The following is an 18,162-nucleotide window of genomic DNA, read 5'->3' on the forward strand; positions in this document are numbered from 1 at the left end:
TAAAAATTAAGCATATGGGGCAGCTAGGTGGTGCAGTGGATAGAGCACTGGTCCTGGATTCAGGAGGACCTGAGTTCAAATCTGGCCTCAGACACTTGACACTTACTAGCTATGTGACCTTGGGCAAGTCACTTAACCCTCATTGCCCTTCCCCCCCCAATATTTTTTAAATTAAAAATTAGACATAATGGGGGAAATCTTGTATTTTCTATACCTTCTAGTCAATGTATGACTATAAAAATGTGGTCTGCTATGGAACATCATTTGAAAACTCCTGCCTGTTTGTTTCTCACGTCTTCATGAAAGATGTCTTTGATATGTGAAAGTTATTTTCATAAAGATTTTGTAGAGATTGGAAAGTAAGCAATAAGTTGTTAAGATGGCCATGTGAAAGCTCACAGAGGAAACCAGTTCTCCAACTATTACTCCAGAAATTACATAAAAAGAGCACCAGATTGAACAATGACCAAGAACCTCATCCCCACTCCAAAGACACATCAATAAGCTCAGGATCAGATAAAAAGATACTCAGAGCTATCTGTAGACACTTGAAGAAGGATCCTATGAGAGAAACCAGCACAAGTAGAGGAAAACAAGTGAGACATACACAGTAGTACCCTAACTAGAGGGGACGGAAGACAGTGGCAACAACCTACTGTGAAATGGAAGACCATGGCAGCACTTTTACTAGAAAACACTAGGATAAATGGAAGGTCACAGTAGCACCCATTTGATCACTGAGGGATACTCATGCCTACCACTGTTCTGAATGCAGACACACTGGAGTAGAGAATACCAATCAAAGAAAGTGAAGTGAGGACCAAACAGGACCTGATAACTCTATTCCAGAATGCAGGGAGGGAAAGTTCCTGGCCCTGGCACAGAGTCCCAAATCAGGAATTGAGGCTAGAGATATGAGTTAACAGAAGAAGATGCTGAACATTGTGAAGAAATATTATAGGCCAAGATATGCCCAAGAGATAAACCCAGAAGAAGAGAGCAACTCCAAAACAATTACAAGGAGAACTTCAGGGGGGAAATGGCTTGGTCAAAAGACTACAAGAGAGGCAGCTAGGTGGCACAGTAGATAGAGCACCAGCCCTGGAGTCAGGAGGACCTGAGTTCAAATCCAGCCTCAGACACTTAACACTTACTAGCTGTGTGACCCTGGGCAAGTCACTTAACCCCAGTTGCCTCACAACAACAACAACAAAAAAGACTTCAAGAATACTTGGAAGAAGTTAGACAAGAGATTGAAAATGGAAACATAAGTGAAATAAGAGGAGTTCTGGAAGAAAGTAGTAGAAGAAGAATAAATAACTTAGAATAGTACATGAAAAACCTCATCCAAGTTGTATTCTTCATGAAAATGAGATTGGACCAAAATGAATGCAATAATTATTAGAAATGATAAATATTAAAACGAAATAGAGGGGCAGCTAGGTGGCACAGTGGATAAAGCACCAACCTTGGATTCAGGAGGACCTGAGTTCAAATCCAGCCTCAGACACTTGACACTTACTAGCTGTGTGACCCTGGGCAAGTCACTTAACCCCTATTTCTCCACCAAAAATAAAAGAAAGAAAAAAGAAAATAGAAAGATTGAGAAAAGAAAAGAAAATGTAAGATTTTTGCTATAAAAATTATCTGGAAACATTTCAAGGAGAAACAATTTAAGAATAATTGGACTCCCTGAAAACCATAACAAAAAAGCCTGAATATTATATTTCAATAAATCAAAAATGAATGCTACCCACCCAAATTTATTAGAACTAGAGGGCAAAGTGAAAAGAGAAAGAATCCACTGATCACCTCCTGAATGAAACCCTAAAATGAAGATTCACAGGAATGTCATAGCCAAAACCCAGAGCTTTTACAAGCAGCTGGAAAGGAAGAGTTCAGGTACCAAGGATCATATTCAGGATCACACAGAACTTGACAGGTATAAGAATAAAAGAAATAAACTCTTGAAATATAATATTCCAAAGGTAAAAAGTAAAGGCTTATAGCCACTTATTTTATAAAATTGAATATAACCCTCCAGGGAAAACCCCCCCAAATAATGTAGCTTTAATGGAATAGAGCTTTTTCAAGCATTCCAAATGAAGAAAGTGAGAACTGAGTAGACACTTTGAAATATAAATACAGGAATCAAGAGAACCCTAGAAATATAAGTACTTTTAAGCAATTAGAAGGGCTAAACAATGATAAAATGCTTATATTTTAATGGATGAGAAGAGATGAGCTCCTTCAGAATTGTAATGACTTCAAGGATCACAGAAGGAATTAAATAAAACAAAGGGAGAGACTGGTGTTGATTTTGTCCTGTTTTAATGGTATTATAAGATGAAAGGAAAAAGAAGGGAAAATCAATACATGAAGGAAAAATGAGGAAGACATAGTTAGAACTTGTAATTTCTCATAATTGGGGTATGGGAAAAGAAAGCTACACAGAAGTGAAGGAAGAAATGGAAGGAGTGGAAATCACACGAAGCATATTCCCATATGAATTGGAAAAAGGAGGTTTGAACACAAACATTAATACATGAATACAAAGAGTAGTGAAATGATACAATAAACTCAACAGGGAAGCAGGAGAGGAAAGGGAAAAGAAAAAAAGGTTTAAGAGGAAGGATGGAGTATAGGAGGGAATAGTCACAAGCATAACAAACTTCAGCTTTGGACAGTGGGTCATAAAGAGAAGATTAAAAAGGAATAAGTACAAGAAAAACTATAAAAACCAGTGGTCTGTGTCTGGGGAAGGGGAAGAAAGGAAGGGCAGTGAAATGGAAGTAGATTGTTTTAATTACAAATCGTGGATTTTGATCATATTCCTTGAAAGAGAAGGAATGTGATCAAAACCTGTGATTTGTAATGAAAACAAACTGAATGGGGAAGAAAGTAAAGAGAGGAAAAGTATTTAGATATAATAAAAATAAGCACAGGGGCAGCTAGATGGCGCAGTGGATAGAGTACCAGCCCTGGAGTCAGGAGGACCTGAGTTCAAATCAGGCCTCAGACACTTAACACTTACTGGCTGTGTGACCCTGGGCAAGTCACTTAACCCCAATTGCCTCACCAAAAAAATAAATTCATTAAATTAAATTAAAATAAGCACACAATTTTCAGTCATAACTGTAAATGTGAATAGGATGAACTGCCCATAAAACATAAGAGGATAGAGAATGTATTAGAAAATGGAACCTAACAATTTATGAGAAACGAACAAAACATAAAAGATTTACACAGACTTAAAATGAAGGGCTGGGGGCAGCTAGGTGGCGCAGTGGATAAAGCACCGGCCCTGGATTCAGAAGGACCTGAGTTCAAATCCGGCCTCAGACACTTGACACTAGCTGTGTGACCTTGGGCAAGTCACTTAACCCTCATTGCCCTGCAAAAAAAAAAAAAAAATGAAGGGCTGAAGTGTAATTTATTATGCTTCAGGCAAACTAAAAAAAAAAAAAAAGCAGGCATAGCAATCATGATCTCAGAAAGAACAAGATGGTTAAAATAAGCATGGTTAAAAGTGAGAAACAGGGAAATTACATTATGCTTAAAGTAATTATAGATAAATAGTAAGTATCAGCATCATATGGCATTGATATTTAAGTACTCAGTGAAAAACTTTATCAAATTATAAGAAGAAATAAAAAACAAAATGATGATAGTTGGGGATTTCAATGTACCCGTTTTAGACAAAGATAATCTAACCAAAAAAGGGTGAAGTTTAAGAACTTGAATAGAACTTTTCAAAAGTTTGGTATGAGAGCTTTCTGAAGATTACTGAGTGGGAACAGAAGAAAATATGAATAATTCTTGCCAAAATTGACCATGTCATAAGGACAAAAAAAAAAAAGACCAATCCCCAAAAATGAAAAATCCTAACCCTCATAAACTAATGCAGAAATGCAGAAACATTAAACACATCCTTTACTGACCACAATGCAATAAGTATTATAATCAATACAGGACTTTTGAAAAAAAGACTTGAAATTTAAGTGGAGACTAAATAATTTAATCCTAGAGAACCAGTGAGTCAAAGAATAATTCATGAAAATAGTAGACAATTCCATCAAAGAAAATGATAACAATGAGATAACATACCAAAAATTTTGGGATGCAGCCAAAATAGTTCTTTTGGGGGGGGGGGGTCGGGGCAATGAGGGTTAAGTGACTTGCCCAGGATTACACAGCTAGTACATGTCAAGTGTCTGAGGCTGGATTTGAACTCAGGTCTTACTGAATCCAATACCAGTGCTCTATCTACTGCGCCACCTACCTGCCCCCAAAGTAGTTCTTAAGGGAAAATTTATATCTCTAACCACTTTCATTGTTAAAGAAAGAAACAAAAAACAAATCAATGAATTTGGCATGTAACTAAAAAGACTCAAAAATAAAAAATAAGTAAACATGAAAATAAAAATTTTGAAAACCAACAAAAGAGGTTGATTAAATTGGAAACAACAAAATTGAATAAGAATCTAGGGGTTGATTTTTTTGGGGGGGTGAGGCAATTGGGGTTAAGTGACTTACCCGGGGTCACGCAGCTAGTAAGTGTCAAGGGTCTGAGGCCAGTGCTCTATCCACTGCACCACCTAGCAGCCCCCTAGGAGTTGATTTTTAAAACCCTAACATAATCAATTAGCTAACCTGATTTTTTAAAAGAGAGAGGAAAATCAAATAACCAGAATAAAAATGAAAATAGAGAATTTGCAACAAATGAATAGGATATAAATGGGATACTATGCTGTCAAAAAGATGCCCACAAAATTGACCAATTAACTCTATGAAAATTAATGACAATATAAGGTATCCAGATAAACAGCATAAAATAGAGAATTTAAATAACCCAATGTAAGAAAATGAACTGGACAAGTCACAAATGAACTCCTAAAGGGAAAAAACCCCAGAAACAAATGGATTTATAAGTGAAATCTGCTAACCATTCAAAGGAAATTGATTCTAACATTATATAAACTATTTGTAAAAATAGAGATGAATCTATCTTTTCTAAGATACAAATATGATCTTGATTCTTAAAATGGGTGAAGACAAAACAGAGAAAGAAAACTATAGGCCAATATACCTAAAGAATATCAACATAAAAACTGAATAAAATTTTAGCAATGATCACATAATATATTAAAAAAAGATTTTATACTATGACCAGGTTGGAGTTACTCAAAAAATGTTGGAATAGTACGATATAGGAAAACTATAAACATAAAGTGGAATAGGAATTGATACTGTGATTTTATAGGCATTAGGAACTCCTGGATCTGGAAACTCTCTACCAAAGCAGGTCAGCACAATCTGTGCAATTTTTAATTGTAGAGTTGCCTTCAGCACTGAGAGATAAGTGATTTGCCCAGAGTCACATTGCCCATAGGGTGGGACTTGAAACCAGGTATTCCTAATTCCAAGGTCATCTCTTTATCCACCACATCAGACTCACATGATTAATGTGATATATTATCAATAGATGCAGAAAAAGATTTTGACAGGATACAAGACTCATTTCTACTAAGAAAATAGTAAAAAATACAGAAATAAGTAAACCTCTTCTTAATATTATAACTGGTTGTTCTTCATGCTTGAAGGAGACCAAATGACATCGTTATGTTGGGATCAAGGTACAGTATGTTCAACTATGAATGATCAGACCAAAGGAGCTTGGAAAACTCTACCACAGGTCAGCCACAAATAATTCATATGAACATTTGGGGTGGAGATGTCTTTAAATTTGTGCATCTTACATTTCTTTTGAGCTACTGCAGTTTTGCTTTACTCATAAAGCACATCACCCTCTTTGATATGGGCACACCATGCTGGTCAGTCTTGTGCCACAGTTTCCCATGTCTCACAATTAATTCCAAAGTTCTTCAGAAAGATCTTGAGTGTCCTTGTATGGCTTCTGACCTCCGTGTGAGCGCTTGCCTTGTGTGAGTTCTATGTAAAATAATCTTTTAGGCAAACTTATGTTTGGCATTCTAACAAGGTGGCCAGTCCATTTGAGTTGTGCTCTCTGTAGTAATGTTTGGATGCTTGGCAGTTCAGCTCCAGAAAGGACCTCAGAGTTCAGTACCTTACCCTGCCAGTTGATCTTTAGAATCTTCCCAAAACAATTCAAATGGAGAGATTCAGTTTCCTGACATGGTGCTGGTATACCGTCCAGATTTCACAGGCATACAACAATAAGGTCAGCACAATGCCTCTGTAGACGTTCAGTCTGGTACGCAGTATAATACCTCTTCTCTAATATCTCTTCCCAAACTTTTCTTCAGAGCCTCCCAAACACTGAGTAAGCTCTGGCAATTTGTCAATCAACCTCATCATCTCTGTGTGCATTCCTGGAAAGTATACTGCCAAGGTAAGTGAATTTATCCACAGCATTCAAAATTTCTCCATTTGCCATAACCAATGGTTCCACATATGTTTGGTGTGGTGCTGGCTGGCCCAGGAAAAGTGTGGAAGAGAAGAGGTATTAGGCTGGCCTACCAAACTGAAGGTGTACAGAGCCATTATGCTGACCTCATTGTTGTATGCCTGTGAAACCTGGACAGTATACCAGAGCCATGCCAGGAAACTGAATTGCTTCTGTTTGAATTGTCTTGGGAAGATTCTGAAGATCACCTGGCTGGTAGAGAACCTGTGGGCTTTTTTTTGGTATTAATTGTCAGGCCAAGTTAGCACAAATGGCAGAGAATCTATGCTTACTCTGTTGCATCTCAGCTTTAGAGGCTGCTTTGAGTGCATAATCATCTGTGGACAAAAAGTTGCACACCAACTCTTCCTCCACTTTAGTCTTGGCTTGTAGCCTTTTCAAGTTAAATATTATCATCAGTGCAGTAGTTGACCTTGATGATATTTTTGTCCTCATAGAAGGTATTTGATAATATCACTGAAAACATCATGCTAAGTAAGAAGCATGAGAGGAAGCATCCAGTCCTGTTTCACTCCATTGGTGACTGGAAAATTGTAAGAGCACGATCCATTATTCAGAATCTATGTAAGCATGCTGTCATGAACAGCATGTACAACACTGTTGAACTTTTCCAGGCAACTGAATTTTGCTATCATCATCCAAATAAATAGTTAATCTACTATATAGTTTAAATCATATCTATCTAAAACCAAAAGCCAGCATCATATGTAATTTGTTATTGAATGTCCATTATCACCACTACTATTTGATATAGTTATAGGAATGCTTGCTATAGCAATAAAACAAGAAAAAGAAATTGGGGAAAGATGCACAAGAAATGAGGAAACAAAATTACATCTACCAGGGCAGCTAGATGGCGCAGTGGATGGAGCACCGGCCCTGGAGTCAGGAGTACCTGAGTTCAAATCCAGCCTCAGACACTTAACACTTACTAGCTGTGTGACCCTGGGCAAGTCACTTAACCCCAGTTGCCTCACTTTAAAAAAAAATTATATCTACCAAGACACACGTGGGAATTACATAAACATAGCTACAAAATGTTTGTAAGGGTAGAGGTCTGACTGAATCAATTAATCAATCATCCCACCCCACTTAAAAGTAACCAACAAAATGCTCTAATCTGATATCTTTGTTTGATGAGAATATTTCTTTTGAATCGGTTAACCAATCAAGGGCATTGAACCTAAGTGGAAACAACCTTGTTAATCCAGGAAGGTGTAGTATGATTCCAACCATTGTATGAAATGAAATGACTCTATAATGGAATTGTATCAGGAAAGCAAGGCAGTTCAGAATCCAAGATTCCAGTTCTTGGCCATCTGGGTGTGTTGACATGCTATTCTAGCTAGGAGAATAGTTTGGGAGAGAGGAAGGAACATCTTTCTCTTTGACCAGAGGAAGATCTTTCTAACTTTAAAAGGTCTAGAAGATCTCGACTTCCCAATCTAGAACTGAGGACAAGCTAGATACACTGAAGAAATGCTAGGAGCCCCAGAGAAAGCTGCCTCATTCTTTTTTTGTGAGGCCATTGGGATTAAGTGATTTCCCCGGGCTACACAGCTAGTAAGTGTTAAGTGTCTGAGGCCAGATTTGAACTCAGGTCCTCCTGAATCCAGAGCCAGTGCTTTATCCACTGTGCCACCTAGCTGCCCCCAAGCAGCCTCATTCTTAATGGGACCTTCATGAAGGCGTCATGAAGTAAAAACACAGAAATTCAGGAACTGAGTTAGTCTGCTTGCTACATGTAATACAAGCTTGGACCACTTTCCTCTGGATTGTATATACTCATGAGATAGTGTGTGTGCCCCCAATTTAGGAGGATATTTTATACCAACTCTTCCTATAACACCTTAGCAGATATTTGTTTCTGAAAACTAATTAAGCCTGGCTGGATAATTGCTGCCAACTGGTAATCATCAGGAAAAGCACAGGTGTGAAGGGCTCATGAACTATACTAGTAGGAACAGCATCTTGCCCATCCATTCAGAATCCTCTAGAATCGGAGGCAAGAAGTAGCAGCTGCTCTCTGGGGATGTGATTTGCTAGTACAAGACTTTGGTTTTGGGATAGTAGCCCTAGAGCATGTGCCACACATTCTTCACAGAAAGAAAGCAAACCTAAATAATTGAAAGATATTAACTACTCATGGTTGGGCTATGCCAATATATAAAAAAATAACAGCATTGTCTAAATTAATCTACTTGTTCTGTATCATAATGATCAACCTATCACAGGGTTACCCTGTAGAGCTAGAAAAAAAAAATTAGCAAACTTATCTGGAGGAATAGAAGATCAAGAATCTCAAAAGAAAAAATTTTTAAAGTGAGAGGAAGGATGCTTAACAGCTCCAGATCTCAAACTATACTGCAAAACAGTAATCTTCAAATCCTTTTAGGACTAGTTAAAACTGAAGAGTTGATCACTGGGGTCAAGATTAGGAACATAAGACCTAGGAGAAAATTAATATGGTCAGATATTGTTTGATAAGCGCAAAGACCCCACCTACTGGGATAATGACTCACTCACTGTTCGACCAAAACTGCTAGAAAAAAAATTGTTTTGTTTTGTTTTGTTTGTAGGGCAATGAGGGTTGTGACTTGCCCAGGGTCACGAAGCTAGTGTCAAGTGTCTCGGGTCGGATTTGAACTCAGGACCTCCTGAATCCAGGGCCACTGATGCTTTATCCACTGTGCCACCTAGCTGCCCCTGCTAGGAAAAATTGTAAAACATTCTGGCAGAAATTCTGTTTAGAACAAAAAAATCCCATCACACATACCGTGAGAAAGTAAAAATGTATACATGTCCTAATTATGAAAGGTCACATCATAAACAAATTGGAAGAGCAGGGAAGGAGATATCTCTTGCAACTATGTATAGGACTTGATAACACTAATGATGAAAGGATCACAGGAAATTAAATGGACCATTTCTATTATATACAATTGAAAAGTTTTGGATCAGCACAGTTAAAATTAGAAAGGAAGGAGCTTACTGGGATCTTTGCAGCAAATTTCTTTGATAAAGGATTGATATTCAAGGTACATAGAAAAGTTACTCAGCTATATGAGAACCAGAGCCATTCCCCCAATAGATAAATGGTCAAAAGATATAAATAGGCAATTCTTTTAAAAAAAGGAAAAAGAAAAGCAAGCTATCAGCAACCACATAAAATGTTCCAAATCACTAATCATAAGAAAAATTCAAGTTAAAACAACACTGAGGTTTTTACTTTACAACCATTAGATCTGCAGGAATGAAAAAAAAAGTTGATAGTGCTGTGAATTTTATGGCACTCTGGAAAATGATTTGGAATTACTGCCTAAAGGTTACTAAAGCTGCAAATATGCTTTGAGCCAGTGATGCTATTATTAGGCCTATATCCCAAAGGGATAAAGAAAGAGGGTAAGATCCATATGTACAAAAATATATATAACAGCACTTTTTTTTTCTATTTGTTTTTGTTTTGGGGGGGTAATGAGGGTTAAGTGGTTTGCTCAGGGTCACACAGTGTCAAGTGTCTGAGGCTGGATTTGAACTCAAGTCCTCCTGAATTCAAGGCTGGTGCTTTATCCACTGCATGACCTAGCTGCCCCCAGCACTTTTGATTGTAGTGAAAAATTGGAAACTGAGGGGATGCCCATCAATTAGGGAACAATTGAAAAAAATGATAGTATATGAATGAAAAGCAATATTATCGCATTATAAGAAATGACAAAAAGAGTGACAGAAACCTGTGAGAATTTATATGTACTGATGAAGAGTTAAGTGAGTAGAACAAGGAAAATAATTTGTACAATGACTTCAACATTATAAAGGAACACAGCTTTGAAAGATAAAGAACTCTGAAGGGTAAAATGAACTGCCAGGTCTCCAGAGAACCAGTTGATACTTCTCACCTGGTCATGAACTAGAATGAGACATATACTGGACACGACCAATGTGTGGATTTGCTTTGCTTATATGCTTATCATCATAAGGAAGAATTTTTAAAAAATGTTTTTGGGGGAGGAGAATGAGATGGATGGGAGGGGGAGGGGCCTGGTGATGGTGATGCACAAAAAATAGAATAAGAGTGTCAATGAAGCATTAAAAACCATGCACATCTAGCTGTGTGACCCTGGCAAGTCACTTAACCCTCATTGCCCCGCCAAAAAAAAAACCCAACACAAAACATGCACAGAGAATATAAGTCAAACATAGGCAAGTGGAACAATTTTGAAACTAACCTGTTGAATTTATTATATATATATATATATATGGGGGGGGGTGAGGCAATTGGGGTTAAGTGACTTGCCCAGGGTCACACAGCTAGTAAGTGTTAAGTGTCTGAGGCCGGATTTGAACTCAGGTCCTCCTGACTCCAGGGCCGGTACTCTATCTACTGTGCCACCTAGCTGCCCCACATACAACTGTTTTTAAAAAATATATTATAGGGGCAGGTAGGTGGCACAGTAGATAGAGTACCGGCCCTGGAGTCAGGAGGACCTGAGTTCAAATCCGGCCTCAGACACTTAACACTTACTAGCTGTGTGACCCTGGGCAAGTCACTTAACCCCAATTGCCTCACCAAAAAAACAAAACAAAAGAAAACAGTTGTATATAATGTAGATTTACAGTTTCATGTATGGTACTATTTTCTGTTCTTTGTACATGGAAATGCCCATATTTGTTCATATTTTTCTAGTTCATCATTCAAAAATATTTTTTTCATTTTTTTTAGCAACATTTATTTTATTTTCCAGTTATATGTAAGGGCAGTTTTCATCATTCATTTTCATAAGATTTCGAGTTCCAAATTTTTCTCCCTCCCTCCCTCCCTCCCTTTCCTCCCCCCTCCACAAGATCAAAACCAGGTTATATATGTACAACCCACAAGTGTTCTTTTTATCAGTTCTTTCTATGGGAGTGCATAGTAAGCTTCCTCATTAGTTCCTTGGGATTGTCTTGGATCATTGCACTACTGAGAGTAGTTAAGTCATTCACAATTGCTCATTGAACAATAGTGCTGTCACTATGTACAATGTCCTCCCAGCTCTGCTCATTTCACTATACATCGATGTTCAGTAGTCTTTCCAGGTTTTTTAGAGATCATCCTGTTTGTCATTTCCTGTAGCATAAGACCATTCCACCACAACCATATAGCACAGCTTTTCCCATCATTCCTCAGTTGATGGACATTCCCTTGATTCTCAATTGCTCATTGAATAATACTGCTGTCACTATACACAATGTCCTCCCAGCTCTGCTCATTTCACTATACATCGATGTTCAGTAGTCTTTCCAGGTTTTTTAGAGATCATCCTGTTTGTCATTTCCTGTAGCATAAGACCATTCCACCACAACCATATAGCACAGCTTTTCCCATCATTCCTCAGTTGATGGACATTCCCTTGATTCTCAATTGCTCATTGAATAATACTGCTGTCACTATACACAATGTCCTCCCAGCTCTGCTTACTTTACTATACATCGATGTTCATTAGTCTTTCCAGGTTTTTTGGGGATCATCCTGTTTGTCATTTCCTGTAGCACAAGACCATTCCACTACAATCATATAACACAGCCTTTTCCATCACAAAAATATATTTTTAAAAATTAGAATATAGTCTATGAATTTTTTTACAATCGGTATCCTTTTATCTTTCAGATATTTCAAGAACTAAACCTGTGAAGCCCTCAAAATTGTGTCACTTCCAGCATGGTCCACTTCTTTCTATACTTGCCATAGTCCAGCTGGTTTTTTCTTTCTTTTTTTAGTGCCATTTCTACTTCTGAGTCTAAATGTGTTGGTTCCACTCTCATTAACAGAGAAAAGAGTATAGAACACTTGATAGATATTTCCCATTTTTTTCTTGGCTTGTTATATTTATTATCATGGGACTAAATGCAGTTGGGTAGGAAGATGAAATCTTAGTGGGATCAAGCAGTGAGTAGCTTGCTTGGCCAGAAATGTCAAGCACAAACTGAACTCATATACAGTGAATGTATGTACATGTATATGCGCAACTTTTTTTTAAGTCATGAAAGTATTTTATTTTCCAGTTACATGTAAAGATAGTTTTCTACATTTGTTTTCCTAAGATTTTTAATTTTTTTAATTATTATTTTTTTTTTTGGTGAGGCAATTGGGGTTAAGTGACTTGCCCAGGGTCACACAGCTAGTAAGTGTTAAGTGTCTGAGGTCACATTTGAACTCAGGTCCTCCTGAATCCAGGGCTGGTGCTTTATCCACTGCACCACCTAGCTGCCCCCAGATTTTTAGTTCCAAATTTTTCTTCCTCCCTCCCTTCCTCTATCCCCAAGACAGAAAGCAATCTGATATAGGTTATATATGTACAATCACATTAAACATATTTCTGCATTAGTCATATTGTGAAAGAAGAATCAGAACAGGAGGGAAAAACCTCAAAAAAGAAAAAAACAGCAAAAAAGTAGAAACAGTATGGTTCAATCTAATAAGCACAACTTTAAAAAATTTATTACAAGGATGTGTGATTTCATCAGTGTAGGTACTCTCTCTGAGGAAGATTTAAATTGAGACACTCTGAGGATTTTAATGGTTGAAAAATTTATCACCTTGTGGTCAACCTGATGATGAGCCTCTGACAGCAGATCCTGTTTGGACTCTTTGCATCTTGGTAGGACCTGCCAATCAGTTAACTGACAAGCATTTATTAAGCACTTAACTAGGTGTCAGGCACTGTACTAAGTGAGGGGAAGACTAAACAATCCCAGTGAAATCGGTACTTGCTCTCTAGGAGCTCACCTTCTGATGAGTGAGACAAACAGGTATGTAAATGGATATATAAAAAACATATTGGGGGGGCAGCTAGGTGGCGCAGTGGATAGAGCGCCGGCCCTGGATTCAGAAGGACCCTGAGTTCAAATCCAACCTCAGACACTTAACACTTACTAGCTGTGTGACCCTGGGCAAGTCACTTAACTCCAATTGCCTCACCAAAAAAATAAAACCCCAAACCCACAAACAAACAAACAGATACATGGATAGCAATAATGGGGGGGGGGTGCATGTGCGTGTGTATAACTTTCACAAATAGTTAAAGGATAGAAACAAAAAGTACACTATCGAGCCCTAGCAACCTGGAGCTTGGTGTTCCAAATGAGTCAGTGTCCCCAGTGCCCTGTGGGGGTTAAAAACCCTTGTGTGTAAAGCGAATAAATTAAAAATAAAATAAAATAAAACCTTGAAACTCTCAGCTCTGCTTTGTTGCTGAGGCGGTTGTATGATCCAATTGCCAGCCTCGGCGGGGAACCTGTTTTCTTATCAAAACTGTTTACAGCAAGAGGCGGCCGGGGCAGCGCGACCCCAAAGCCGTCAGAAAGGAGGACGCAGTTTGCTCGGGCAGGGCTGTGCGAGAGCTGGCCTTCTCTCCCACCTGTCCACTAGCTTGCCCTTTCTACCTTTGTGCGTTTTTTCAGGCAGAAGCTTCCAAATCAGATGGAAAGCCGCTCTGGGTGAGCTAGGAGTGTGCGTACTGAAGGCTCGGAGGGATGGGATGCGGACGCAGGAGTATTGTAGAAGCTGCGGAAGCCCTCTGTCCAGTGCCCCTGGCCGGGGGTTGGGGTCGTAGGGGTGGGAATCGCGCTTCCCATTTTGGCGTGTGCCCCCAAAACTGTTTCGGAGAAGTCACTGGCCAGGACCTACCTCCAACAAGGCTGAAGGCTAACCTGGAAATCTGATCCTTTACGTTCGGCTGCCGGGATGGGGGAACGAGGGTACCAGGCCCCGGCAGGGGTGTTCTTTGCTTGATTGTCTTTTTAGGGGCCTTACTCGCTTCCAAAGACAGATACTTATTTTTTTTATGAGAAGACCGCACAGCGGCATCGGAAAGGGTCTAGCTCTGGCTCCCATCTAGGAGGAGGAGGGTGAGGGCGGGGCGGGGCGGTTTTCTTTTCGTCCTGTTGTTCTCCCACCGCTGGGAGGAGAAAAGTGACTGGAGCAATGAATTCCGTGCCACAGGGCCTGGATTTGAATCTAGACTCTACTAACTTATCAGCTGTGTGACTCTTGGGCAAATCGCTACTGCTCCTCTCTGTGCCACATTAGCCAAACTAAGGGGCTTAGACTTGTTTGTCTCTACGATCCCTTTTCAGATCTATATCTGTGAAACAAAAAGCCGGCTTTGCAAAACCCCCATGAATTGTTTCTCCGGGCCTCAGAGTCACTCTGCAGCTCCTCACCGCCAAAGCCAGGGGCTGAGCTCTCCGAGTCTTTGCCCAGATCTTGGGGCTTGTCAGAGTGGGGAGGACAGAAATGGGGAGAGTGAATTCAGAGAGAGTCAGGGATCCTTGGGAGGCATTGGTGGGGTTTCGACAGGATCCAAGGCAAATCCAAGAAACTTCCTCCCGGTGGGAGCTATTTATTTTTCCAATCTGGGAATTATGAAGGGGCCCTGCCCGGCTCGCCGGCAGGGATCTGGGGGGCGGGGGAACAAGCTTGGAGCAGCCCAAGCTGCCTGGCTTTTCTCCCAGCCTAGCGGAGAACTGGCCCAGAGACCCCCAGGCTGCAGACCCCCTACGGCGTCCCCATCTGTAAAGTGGGCAGAGGAGCAGCAGCTTCCCTGCAACCCCCGGGGCCCCCAGAGCCTGGCTCGGCTCCCACCCCACAGGTGCTTCCCAGCCAGGCGTAGGGAGACCCCAGGGAGGGAGGGAGGAGGGACAGAGACTGGGAGGAGGGGCGGTGTGGGGTAGGTTAGGGCTTAAGGTCTGCTGTTTCCCATGAATACGCTTCTCTCCAGCCGCCCAGTAGGCCCCCAACACCTTGCCAATTTGACACCGAGTGGACAGCTTCAGGAAAGAGACAGAAGCTGTGGGAGTGGACCAGGTCAGGCTAGGTATCATGTGATCTTCTGCCTGCCCCAGCCCCACCCCGGCAGTCTTTCCTCCCTTTTTGTCCCCTGTACCCCCAAGGTCGCTTGGGATTGGGGTGGGACAGCTGCTTCGGAGTTGGGGAGGAGGATGACACGCAGAGAGATCGCAGCTCTTTCCAGCAGCCTGGAACACAACTGTGACAAGGACTTGCTCTCCTAAGTGTTTTTCTGTGCCATGGTGGGGATTTGGTCATAGCAAGCTCTGAGAGGCCTTCTGCTTACTGGCAGACATCTCCCGGCTCCTTTCCTACTTTAATCTGCTCCTCTCTTTCCTTCTTCCCAAAGGAGTCCCTTTAAAGCTTTACTGATGCCATTCCTTTTCTTAGGGATTGGGAGATACTTGACAAAAAACACACACAGTCCTGATCTTGGAAACTTGACTTTTAGGACAAGGGCTCCTGAGAAATCTACAGGGAATGAGGGTATTTCCCCAGTCCCCTCCACTCTGCTTTTCTCACAGCCCTTCTCTTCAGGCGTCTTGTCTTTCCATGCCTCCATCGCTGGAGTTCTGCCTATGTTCAGCTCAACTCTTTGTGGATGGGGGACTTGGTGAACTCTTTCTGGGTGGGTGTGAAAGAGAGGCAGGAATATTTAGCCTACTGGTGTGATGTTTACTGAAAGTTTGGTGGTTTGAATGGTTCTAGGAATGGTTCGAGTTTCTTTCTCTCTGTGAATGCACGTGTATGAGAGCCCGTTCATAATACAGCTTTCATTGCTTAAGCATAAAATTTGACTCCTGCTTAAAACATATTTATGGTTTAAAAGTCCTCTGCTAGGAGACCCCATGTTTTGGAAGATAGGTACCTACATAGCTCAGTGGGTCGATAACTATTAGGCCACAAGGCTGTGATCATCTACAGAGTGTAGAGAACACACAGAAGTTACTAGGGGTCAACTGTTGCCATGTAGGCTGCCATTCCCTGATACTTTTTCTGGTCCAACATTCAATTTAATATTTTTAAATGTGTAACGGGGCAACTAGGTGGCTCAGTGGATAAAGCACTGACCCTGGATTCAGGAGGACCTGTTCAAATCCAGCCTCAGACACTTGACACTTGCTAGCTGTGTGACCCTGGGCAAGTCACTTAACCCTCATTGCCCCACAAACAAACAAATGTGTAACAAACCTGTGACATGAGGCAATTGAGTAGAGAATTGGTCAGTCAGGAGGTTCAAGCTCCTCACTTTCACAGGGTAGCTCTGTGATCCTGGACAAGTAACTTAACTTCTCAGTGGCATCAGGCAACTCTAAGAACATAAGTTGTGGAGAAGGTGCCAGCCTGATTTGATAGTGGAAGTTCCTCAATCTGTGCTTCCTACAACATCGAAATCATAGGTCCAGCTTTTTTTTTCTTCTTTTTTGAGACTGAGTCTCTCAGTATCATCCAGGCTGGAAGTGCAGTGGCCACTTAAGGCTTGATCTAATCTTGATCAGTATGGAAACTTTAACCCACCTTGTTTTGTTATGCCCTGGGCTACTTTCCTCCTTCTTAAGCAGACTGACTCCTCCCGGAGCTCCCCTTATTGGTGTCAGACTTATTGCAAACATGCTATTGACTTTAGCTTTACTGCAACTCAGAAGTCCTTAATTCAAGTGATCTATTGGCCACACCGCAATGCCTGGCTATTTAATTCAGTTTAAAAAAATATTAAGGGATCCAGCCTCAGACATTTGACAGTTACTAGCTGTGTGACCCTGGGCAAGTCACTTAACCCTCATTGCCCCTCCCAAAACAAAAAAAAAAAACCAAAAAAATAAAAAAAATAAATATTAAGGGGCAGTTAGATGGCACAGTGTATAGAGCACCGGCCCTGGAGTCAGGAGAACCTGAGTTCAAATCCGGCCTCAGACACTTGACACTTACTAGCTGTGTGACCCTGGGCAAGTCACTTAACCCTCATTGCCCTGCAAAAAAAAAAAAAAATTAAGCAAGTCATTAATTGTCAGGCACAGTGCTATGCCCTGGAGACACCACAAGGACAAAAATAGAAACAGTCACTGCCCATAAAGAGCTTGCATGCTACTCTGGTACATAACTTACATACTTGGGTATACAGTTGGCTTATGCAGGTATATGCAAAGGAATACAAAATAATGATGAAGGCAAAGGATCTTTGGTCCAATAGCAGTAAAGGGAGCTTGTATGTATTCTTTGTTTTTTAAATAAAAGTATTTTATTATTTTCCAGTTACATGTTGAGATAGTTTTAAACAATTGTTTTTATAAGATTTCTAGTTTCAAATTTTTCGCCCTCCCTCCCCCCTCCCCAAGACAGCAAGCAATCTGATATAGGTTATATATGTACACTCACATTAAAGATATTTCCGTATTAGTCATGCCGTGAAAGAAGAATCAGAGCAAAAAGGAAAAAACCTCAAAAAAGAAAAACAAAAAAAAGTAGAAATAGTATGGTTCAATCTGCATCTAGATTCCATAGTTCTTTTTTTTCTGGATTTGGAGAGCATTTTCCATCATGAGTCCTTTGGAACTATTTTGGACCATTGTATTGCTGAGAAGAGTCAAGTCTATCACAGTTTGTGTGTATTCTTGCCCTGATCCCCAATCCCATCTCCTACCTAGCTTCCTGAATTTCGATACTGTTGAGCTGCAAACTGTTCTGTGGTCTTTGAATCACCAAATCTCAAAGTGAAAAGGATATATGAATGGAGAGGATTTTAAAGATAATTTCAAAAGAGTACAAAGTGTTCCAGATGTGGAGTCTGGAATTAAGCATCCCACCACTTCTTGTGTGACTGTATTCAAATGAGTAAATTTTTCAGAGCTTCACTTTCCTCTTTGGAAAAATGGGGGTGATAATGCCC

Source organism: Dromiciops gliroides, chromosome 2 (assembly GCF_019393635.1).
Source record: "Dromiciops gliroides isolate mDroGli1 chromosome 2, mDroGli1.pri, whole genome shotgun sequence".
NCBI lineage: Eukaryota > Metazoa > Chordata > Mammalia > Microbiotheria > Microbiotheriidae > Dromiciops > Dromiciops gliroides.